General features: G+C 43.2%; 1 long non-coding RNA gene across 1 annotated transcript; it reads right to left on the reverse strand.

The window, feature by feature from the left end:
* Window positions 1-1,905: 1,905 nt before the first annotated feature.
* On the reverse strand, window positions 1,906-2,708 carry LOC130380210 (uncharacterized). Its single transcript, XR_008895214.1, has 3 exons — window positions 2,351-2,708; window positions 2,179-2,259; window positions 1,906-1,978 (listed from the first exon to the last, which is right to left on the reverse strand). It is a non-coding gene; the product is annotated as an uncharacterized LOC130380210 (long non-coding RNA).
* Window positions 2,709-10,769: the final 8,061 nt, after the last annotated feature.

A 10,769-nucleotide genomic window follows, 5' to 3' on the forward strand; every position in this document is an offset into this window, starting at 1 on the left:
TGAAGGCCTGAAGCAACCATAGGTTTGCAGAGACCTATATACAGTATTTACACTGAATAGGTTTGCAGAGGACCATATACAATATGCACAATGAAGGCCTGGTCCCACCATAGGTTTGCAGAGAACTATATACAGTACACTTGAAAGGGGTGGGGGGAGGTTGTGAGGGTCTGCAACCAGTGTCCATCTCAAGGGAAATACATATAGGCTAGTGGAATAAATAGAAGTTGCTTACCTCTAGCATGGCTAGCTTCACATAGTTGTTCATATGCACTCTTGCTCGCTTGTGTTTTTTTTATCCGTTCTGGCAGATGTTTCAGGTCTGTCAACCCTGTCTGTGTCCACAAACTATCACACGCACTTATTTTAAAAAGTATACAAGGAAAGCAAAATTGCATTGGCATACCCACAGCTAGTTAGCCAAGCCTGAACCAAACTCTGGAAAAACTTCTCTTGTAGGCTCTATCCTTTTCTCTTGCTTGTTGGGTTATGTTCACTTCTGGCTTTTCTGCCCTGAGTTCTTTTACTTGCAATTTTCCTGCAAATGTTCTTCTTTCGAAGGGATTCATAAGCAAAGACTTAACTGAATTTGGGGCTAGCTGAACTCACAGGGAAACAGAGGTAGCAGTACTCAAAGTCGCCATCTTGCTGATCTCTGAGGTAATGGCAAATGCGCAGTTACGCGCAGTGGACGGTGCACTGCGCTTCAATATCATCCGACTGCAGACATAAATGGGCGTTCCCGAGTGGTGGGCGTTCTCGTTTACGCAGACTAGAACGCCCCCCCGGCGTTCTCGTGTGGTGGGCGTTCTCGTTTACGCAGGCTGGAACCTGGAACGCCCCCTTCTTCTTCGTCGATCTAGTAGTATGGGCAGCATAGAACTGACGTTAGCGCCCCCTTTCTTCTTCGATCTCGTAATACGGGTACGTTAGCCAGCTAAGCCTACAGAATGTTGGCTTACATTTATGTGTCGGATCTCGGCCCAAACTTTGCATCAAACTTGATATTACAACACGATAATTTCAGGGAGGCTCCATGATTGCTAAATCTAATGAGAATGTTTGGGTTGTGCAGTATGCCTACATGTTCATTATCTTCTGGGTTAGTATAGGTAGGGTATTAGGTATAAGTGAGATGTTTGATACACAGTTGTTTAAGAATATGCCCAAATTAAATAATGAATAGATTAAAATAACACTTGGGACATTATGCAGTTCAAATCCAGTTACCAGGCAGACACTATGAAGGCTCAAACAGTAGACTATTTGACTCCAAGTGTTCACTTACTTTTCCCACTGAATGTTTTCAATAAAGACAAAATACAGTAATTGCTCTGTAACAATTAACCTTACAACATACATCGTAGGCACAAATGTATGTTATACATCGTATAGCATTTGTCACAAAAACAAAAAAGAAAGGAGTATTAAAATACCAGCATTTCTGAGCAGATACATTTACTACAGTAGTAAGTACATTTACAAATGAAAGGGATTGCCAAACAAGACGTCCCAAATAAAACGAAAGAGTAATAAAAGAACATTATGCTAGGCAGACATCTTTTATGACATACCTGCCATATGCAACGTGCCTCAGTACCAGGCGTGCGCTTGGCCAATTCTTCTATTTTGAGAAGCCTTTGAGGCGTAGCGCAAGGCCACTGCCACAGCCTGCATTGTTGTAAATCTTTCTAACCGTTATGCATATGAGTTGTCTTTATTAAGCTTAAGGTCCCCTGCCAAACTGTCATTTATATATATGGAAGGGTGGAGAGGCTTGATTAGTTCTCGGAATGTGTTTGAAACCCTGTTGAACACGCCAAGCATCGCCATGTCCAGTCTCAGCGTCTCTTGTACAATTTGCTGAAGGACTTCGGGTGGTAAGAATGGCCTGTCCTCTGTTGTGCCAGATTGGAGCGTGTGGCTGACATGGGGAGATGGAGAGGGTGAGCTTGGTGTGCCAGCTAGTCCTGCAGGGCTAGAGAGAGTGAGAGAGCCGAAAAAGAGTGAAGGAGAGAGAGAGGGAGAGAAACAGGGATTATAATCAACCTTCAATTCAATCACACAAGCCCAGACCAACACCACCCACACCATTAAACAAAAAGGCAATCACTGATCGATCAAAAGTCTGAGAAAGAGCAAGAGAAAATAGAAAAGTACGGACATAGTATGTAATACCTTTCACTGCTTAGTGATTGGAAGGTGTGACTGAGATGGGGAGATGGAGAGGGTGAGAAGGAGCCAGCTAGTTCTGCAGGGCTAGAGACAGAGAGACAAGTGTATTTGCTACGCTCTTCATGAGCACCAAAATAACAGTAAGTAAATAGCAACATGGACACAGTATATAAACCTTTCAAGCATAAAGGTCTCCAACAGAGGTCTCACACCACCACCTCCTGATAGAGAGCATGTCCCCCTGAAAAGTAAAGTTATGCTTTAAATGACTTCATAGCCTGATACAAATCCATGTTACAGTACTGTTTAGCAGTGTACTATGGCAGTGTAAATTATTGTGAAGATGTAGCCATCTCCCCCCGTAAGTGCAGTACCTGAAGACAAAGTAAGGTATATGACCTATTGATGCATGTTAATTGTAGCCTCCAGATAGGATGACTAAATTATTAAAAGCCTTATATTTCATGCTACACATCTGATTGAGATTTGAAAGAACTCACCTCACTGATATCATATTGCTTTTGGAGGGTAGAATACATTTCGTACTGAAATTAACATACAAATGAGTTGTTTTGCAAACTAGTCATCAGTCATCATTTCTGAAAATAATGCATCTCACCATCAGCATGAACACCCCACAGCTGTTGCTCTGATACTAGTGAGGTGCGTCCTGTGGTGGTAAAAGGGGACTGTGATTTGTCAATGATTCTCATTAGTACATAATGCCTATAAACTATAAAGTGATATCCACCCTCATTTTGTAGCTACATACAAAAAGTGCACAATGCACTTTCAACAAGCATTTAGCAGCAACCAGGGCCCATCAGCGTCACATAGGAACACTTCATTAAATCATAATAAACAATCAAGAGGCCTGCCTGTCTACCAGTGAATGCTACTCTACTAGGGGTTGACACTAACGGTTGCCCGCTTACGGAGCCCCTCTGGTGACATCTGGGAAAAAAATCAACAAGTCCGCAAAATTTTACGACCGTATAGGTCGTTTGTACTGCCACGGATTACGACCCACCGGAGCGTATCAAGCGCCTCTACAGGTCGCGGGAGGTATGCCTATATGACCAACAGGGCATTTGGTGAAATTGTTACGTAGCCATATTAATCGTTATTATCTGAATGGGAAATGCAATATTTTAGGACAGATACACCATTAAACGTGTTTCTAATGACATTTCTAGCGAGAAATGTACATTTTCCTTGCATAATCTTCACTCAGTGAATGTGTATGATCTTTATTAATCTTTATTATCTGAATGGGAAATGCAATATTTTAGGATCGATTCACCGTTAAACGTGTTTCTAATAACATTTCTAGCGAGAAATATACTTTTTACTTGCATAATCTTCAGTCAGTGATTGTGTCTGATCTTTAGTTTTATAGTTATTAGGAAGATTTAATCGGCTCGCTCGCATGTTTCAACGACGTCAGGTTGCGAGGGACGCTGCTTTCGCTACTCGCAGCTCACGTGTTTCCTGTGTTTGTGTTATTAAACCATTACTTTATGTAACTTTTAATGATATTGTAATAACCACAGGCGAGGTATTGAGCGAAGTAAGCTTGATAGCAGGTTTATTGGATTCCACAATCGGACAGGCAGGCACAGCTCCACCGGAAAACTACAACAACCAAAACTCCCGCCAGGAGGGAAACCCCCGGAACCCCCTCTCAGAAGGCCCGCCCCTTCCTCCCAAACCCTGTGACGTGAAACACGTTTATCTGAGAGCCAACCCAGTCGCATTTCAACATGAAATAGCGTGTTAGCGCACACACACACACACACACACACACACACACACACACACACACACACACACACACACACACACACACACACACACACACACACACACACACACACACACAATGCATTTCGCTGCTAAAACAACAACTTGGGCTGCTTCTAGGACATTTTGGGTGGATTTGGAACGGTATGTGGGCAGGACGATTTTTGCAGGCAGGACCTGGCAACCCTGCGCTGTTGCCCGAGGTGCAGAAATGCTCTGGAACAGATCTGGATCCACCATGGCCAAAATAATTGTCATGAATAGCATGAATAGATTCATGCATTATCATTCAACTTGAACATGTGTTTTTACAGTATATAGTGGTGGAGGGATGACGTATGTTGGCCAACCAGGAAGTGAGCGTCGACCTGGGTTTCCCTTGACAAAAAGCCAACGGGTTTTTCCATTGGATTTTGGATTATTGCAGAAAAATTAGTATCTTTGAAGCACCTCCACAAAAACTGAAAATAAATAAATAAATAAAAATAACTGTGCTCCAAAGAACGAAATGTAAACCAATGCATTCTGAATGGGAGTGTTTCTCCGATTTTTCCATGCTACACAGAACGAAATGTAAACCCATGCAAATAAAGACTTCATGGTCATAATAATTTAAATATCATTATTCTCCTCAGTGTGTAGGGTGGTATTCTATTTTTTTCAACGGGGTTGCATCCAGTCACTTGACCGTCATGGTTGCTATGGTGGTTGCTATCGACCCGCCCCTCTAATCCTTACATGGCTCTAAAAACCACGCGGCAAAGGAGCTGCCGTCCATTGTGTTGTTTTTGTCGTAAAATAGGGTCCGATGGTTAAAAAATAGACAGATATTCCAAGGTATCCTTAAAAGGCAGCTTGGTTGTTTTTATTTTCTGCAGTTTAGACTTCTTCTATAACCTATTTTTGAAAGCAAAACACCAAGCTCAATGATTTAACGAGGCAGGGTTATTTGAAACAATTTATTAAATATATATTTGCGAGAGGTCATTCCTTCTCCTGAGTTTGCTTCCTATTTATGTCTAGTGTACAACCCTACTGTCCACAAGCATCACCCCCCCCCCCCCCCCTCCCCATATGGATTTGGAGAATTGTTGCCACGTCCCAGTGGTGGAGGTATCATATATATGAAGGAGGGCATTCAATTATACTACAATGATCAATTAGGAGGCCGAAGCCCGAAAGGAAGTGATGCAATAGGTGACTGCAGGTCGACAACATTTAAGTAAGCTGTACTTTGAGGTCTCTTATAGATCAAAGGGGGTCTCAAAGGACCCCCTGTCCTAGAAGCAGCCCAAGTTGTTGTTTTAGCAGCGAAATGCATTGTGTGTGTGTGTGTGTGTGTGTGTGTGTGTGTGTGTGTGTGTGTGTGTGTGTGTGTGTGTGTGTGTGTGTGTGTGTGTGTACGCTTCAACCTGTGGCTCCAGCCCTACAGGAAATGACTCAGCAAGTGCTCCATCTCGTTGCACCTGCACCCAGCGGCTCGCTTGCAAGATTTTGGCCTGAAGTTCTTCCCAGACCTACACCGTAGCCATCCAACCTGCATATCTGAGAATCAGGCCTCTCTTTAATAATGACAAAAAGTTATGAGAGAAATACACATTAACTTTTGTCTCATAAGCGGCGTGGTGCCGGCTCCTTTTGACCTTTTGACCCCAGACTTCTGGGGGAATAGCTGAATCAATTCATTAGTCAATCAGAAGCATGTAAATATCTTCCCGGAGGTGTGACGGGGCAAACAAGGTGTCCTTCAACATCTACGCTTCCAGGCGATTACAACGATGCCACACATGAGGATATTCGAACATGTTTAATGGTAGTAATTAGCTGTCGAAATTGGAGGCCTTAATCAATAATGAGCAGCTATTGATTTGCTTCCCGATAGAAATTTGTGAAAAATGACATGTTATTTAGCATCTACACGTTGAGCTGAGTCCAATGACACCAAGAACGACACTCTAGCTAATGGTAACATGTATTTTACATGGTACACCTAGGTCTAGGACATGATCTCGGTGTAGCAAGAGGCCGAGCTTGATCTCATTGGACTCAGCTTAACGTGTAGATGCTAATTAACATGTAATTTGTCAAAAATCTCCACCGGGAAGCAAATCTATAGCTGGTCATTATTGATAAAGGCCTCCAAAATCGACAGCTAATTACTACCCCGAAACATATTCAAATATGATCATGTGTGGCACTGTTGCAATCGTCTCGAAACGTAGATGTCAAAGGACACCTTGTTTGCTCTGTTGCACCACCGGGAAGATATTTTCATACTTCTAATGGATTGATTCATATTTTAAGGTTCTCGGAGTGAGACTTTAAGTGGCTGCAGCAGAAGTGATGAGACGAAAGATGATATCAAGAGATTTATAGAATATTCCCATTCACATTATGATTCTTCGTCGTAACATCCGACCAAACATCCTTTACATTCACAGAGCGAAGATTATGAAAGTCCAGGCTCAGCAAGTGCTCCATCTCGTTGCACCTGCACCCAGCGGCTCGCTTGCAAGATTTTGGCCTGAAGTTCTTCCCAGACCTACACCCATAGCCATCCAACATGCATATCTGAGAATCAGGCCTCTCTTTAATAATGACAAAAAGTTATGAGAGAAACACACATTAACTTTTTGTTATCTCATAAGCGGCGTGGTGCCGGCTCCTTTTGACCTTTTGACCCCCGACTTCAAAAACGTGGCCACAGGCCAGCTGTGTCTACACACCTTTAGCCACAAATGTACACCTCCATCCCACAAAAAATGGGGACTAGAAACTAACCTCTGTCTTACGTACATTTACTGTACTGTTGGAGGTCACGCCCCTTTGCCGACCTTTTCGAGATAGCTAGGGATGCTAAAATGTTTACACACATTTCCCGGGGCCCCGTGTACGACATATCCGAGATTTGGAGTTCTAGCCCTTAGAGAAAAAAAGTTTTCCCAAATGGAGTGTCATTTGGACAAAGCCCCTCAGAAGTGTAGCCTGCAAGACCTAATGGTTCAGAATGTGGTGGAAAAACAGTTTTTGAGATAGGAAGGTCCTACCGCCCTGAAATTTTAATACCTTATTCTAGGGCCTAACTGGGACCTCCGCACCGAAACTTGGCCCGGTCGGACCCCGAGGGCAGGAAGGGGGGGCCTACCCTCGGGGTCTGACCGGGCCAAGTTTCGGGCAGGAAGGGCCCCCCCTTCCTGCCCTCGGGGTCCGACCGGGCCAAGTTTCGGAGCGGAGGTCCAAGTTAGGCCCTAGAATAAGGTATTAAAATTTCAGGGCGGTAGGACCTTCCTATCTCAAAAACTGTTTTTCCACCACATTCTGAACCATTAGGTCTTGCAGGCTACACTTCTGAGGGGCTTTGTCCAAATGACACTCCATTTGGGAAAACTTTTTTTCTCTAAGGGCTAGAACTCCAAATCTCGGATATGTCGTTCACGGGGCCCCGGGAAATGTGTGTAAACATTTTAGCATCCCTAGCTATCTCGAAAAGGTCGGCAAAGGGGCGTGACTTCCAACAGTACAGTAATTGTACATAAGACAGAGGTTCGTTTCTAGTCCCCATTTTTTGTGGGATGGAGGTGTACATTTGTGGCTAAAGGTGTGTAGACACAGCTGGCCTGTGGCCACGTTTTTGAAGTCGGGGGTCAAAAGGTCAAAAGGAGCCGGCACCACGCCGCTTATGATAACAAAAAGTTAATGTGTGTTTCTCTCATAACTTTTTGTCATTATTAAAGAGAGGCCTGATTCTCAGATATGCATGTTGGATGGCTAGGGTGTAGGTCTGGACAGAACTTCAGGCCAAAATCTTGCAAGCGAGCCGCTGGGTGAGTTGAAACGAGATGGAGCACTTGCTGAGTCATTTCCTGTAGTGCTGGAGCCACAGGTTGAAGCGTATGCGTCCTTTGAGACCCCCTTTGATATATAAGAGACCCTATACAGCTTACTTAAATGTTGTCGACTCAGTCACCTATTGCATCACTTCCTTTAGGGCTTCGGCCTCCTAATTGATCATTGTAGTAGGCTATAATTGAATGCCCTCTTTCATATATATATGATACCTCCACCACTGGGACGTGGCAACAATTCTCCAAATCCATATGGGGAGGGGGGGATGCTTGTGGACAGTAGGGGTTTACCCTAGACATAAATAGGAAGTAAAATCAGGAGAAGGAATGACCTCTCACAAATATTTATTGAATAAATTGTTTCAAATAACCCTTCCTCATTAAATCAATGAGCTTGGTGTTTTGCTTCCAAAAATTAGTTATAGAAGAAGTCTAAACTGCAGAAAATAAACACATCCAAGCTGCCTTTTAAGGATACCTTGGAATATCTGTCTATTTTTCAACCATCGGACCCTAGTTTACGACAAAAAACAACCCAATTGACGGCAGCTCCTTTGCCGCGTGGTTTTTAGAGCCACGAGTATTAGAGGGGGCGGTCGATAGCAACCACCATAGCAACCATGACGGTCAAGTGACTGGATTCAGCCCCGTTGAAAAAAATAGAATACCTCCCTACACACTCAGTAGTAGCTTAATGATATTTTAATTATTATGACCATGAAGTCTTTATTTGTATGGGTTTACATTTCGTTCTGTGTAGCATGGAAAAATCTGAGAAACACTCCCATTCAGAATGCATTGGTTTACATTTCGTTCTTTGGGGCACAGTTATTATTATTATTATTATTTTTTTTTTTCAGTTTTTGTGGAGGTGCTTCAAAGATGCTAATTTTTCTGCAATAATCCAAAATCCAATGGAAAAACCCGTTGGCTTTTTGTCAAGGGAAACCCAGGTCGACGCTCACTTCCGGGTTTGCCAACATACGTCATCCCTCCACCACTATATACTGTAAAAACACATGTTCAAGTTGAATGATAATGCATGAATCTATTCATGCTATTCATGACAATTATTTTGGCCATGGTGGATCCAGATCTGCTCCGGAGCATTTCTTCACCTCGGGCAACAGCGCAGGGTTGCCAGGTCCTGCTTGCAAAAAACGTCCTGCCCACATACCGTTCAAAATCCACCCAAAATGTCCGAGAAGCAGCCCAAGTTGTTGTTTTAGCAGCGAAATGCATTGTGTGTGCGTGTGTGCGTGCGTGCGTGCGTGTGTGTGTGTGTGTGTGTGTGTGAGTGCTTAGCACGCTATTTTATGTTGAAATGCGACGTAATCCAGTGTTCACGAAAACGTACACTGTCAACGTATGCTTTTGGCTACTGGGTTGGCTCTCAGATAAACGGGTTTCTAACAAGATGATATTTTAGCGTCACAGGGTTTGGGAGGAAGGTGCGGGCCTTCTGAGAGGGGGTTCCGGGGGTTTCCTTCCGGGCGGGAGTTTTGGTTGTTGTAGTTTTCCGGTGGAGCTGTGCCTGCCTGTCCGATTGTGGAATCCAATAAACCTGCTATCAAGCTTACTTCGCTCAATACCTCGCCTGTGGTTATTACAATATCATTAAAAGTTACATAAAGTAACGGTTTAATAACACAAACGCAGGAAACACGTGAGCTCCTAGTTTAGCGAAAGCAGCGTCCCCAACCTGACGTCGTTGAAACATGCGAGCGAGACGATTAAATCTTCCTAATAGCTTTAAAACTAAAGATCAGACACAATCACTGAATGAAGATTATGCAAGTAAAAAGTATATTTCTTGCTAGAAATGTTATTAGAAACACGTTTAACGCTGAATCGATCCTAAAATATTGCATTTCCCATTCAGATAATAAAGATCATACACATTCACTGACTGAAGATTATGCAAGGAAAATGTACATTTCTCGCTAGAAATGTCATTAGAAACACGTTTAATTGTGTATCTGTCCTAAAATATTGCATTTCCCATTCAGATAATAACGATGAATATGGCTACGCGCGTCCCGAGCAACCACGAGCGTCCACGAGCGGCCCCGAGACTTCAGAATGTCGTTATTTGCATGACCGCTAGAGGCGCTAAATACGCTCCAGTGGGTCGTAATTTGGGGCGGTACAAACGACCTATGCGGTCGTATTTTCTAGGAGGACAAATACGCTCCAGTGGGTCGTAATTTGGGGCGGTACAAACGACCTATGCGGTCGTATTTTCTAGGAGGACAGGCTGAGTTTTCCGGTGGAGCTATGCCTGCCTGTCCGATTGTGGAATCCAATAAACCTGCTATCAAGCTTACTTCGCTCAATACCTCGCCTGTGGTTATTACAATATCATTAAAAGTTACATAAAGTAACGGTTTAATAACACAAACGCAGGAAACACGTGAGCTCCTAGTTTAGCGAAAGCAGCGTCCCCAACCTGACGTCGTTGAAACATGCGAGCGAGACGATTAAATCTTCCTAATAACTTTAAAACTAAAGATCAGACACAATCACTGAATGAAGATTATGCAAGTAAAAAGTATATTTCTTGCTAGAAATGTTATTAGAAACACGTTTAACGCTGAATCGATCCTAAAATATTGCATTTCCCATTCAGATAATAAAGATCATACACATTCACTGACTGAAGATTATGCAAGGAAAATGTACATTTCTCGCTAGAAATGTCATTAGAAACTCGTTTAATTGTGTATCTGTCCTAAAATATTGCATTTCCCATTCAGATAATAACGATGAATATGGCTACGCGCGTCCCGAGCAACCACGAGCGTCCACGAGCGGCCCCGAGACTTCAGAATGTCGTTATTTGCATGACCGCTAGAGGCGCTAAATACGCTCCAGTGGGTCGTAATTTGGGGCGGTACAAACGACCTATGCGGTCGTATTTTCTAGGAGGACAGGCTGAAAAAAATA

Source organism: Gadus chalcogrammus, chromosome 3 (genome assembly GCF_026213295.1).
Source record: "Gadus chalcogrammus isolate NIFS_2021 chromosome 3, NIFS_Gcha_1.0, whole genome shotgun sequence".
NCBI lineage: Eukaryota > Metazoa > Chordata > Actinopteri > Gadiformes > Gadidae > Gadus > Gadus chalcogrammus.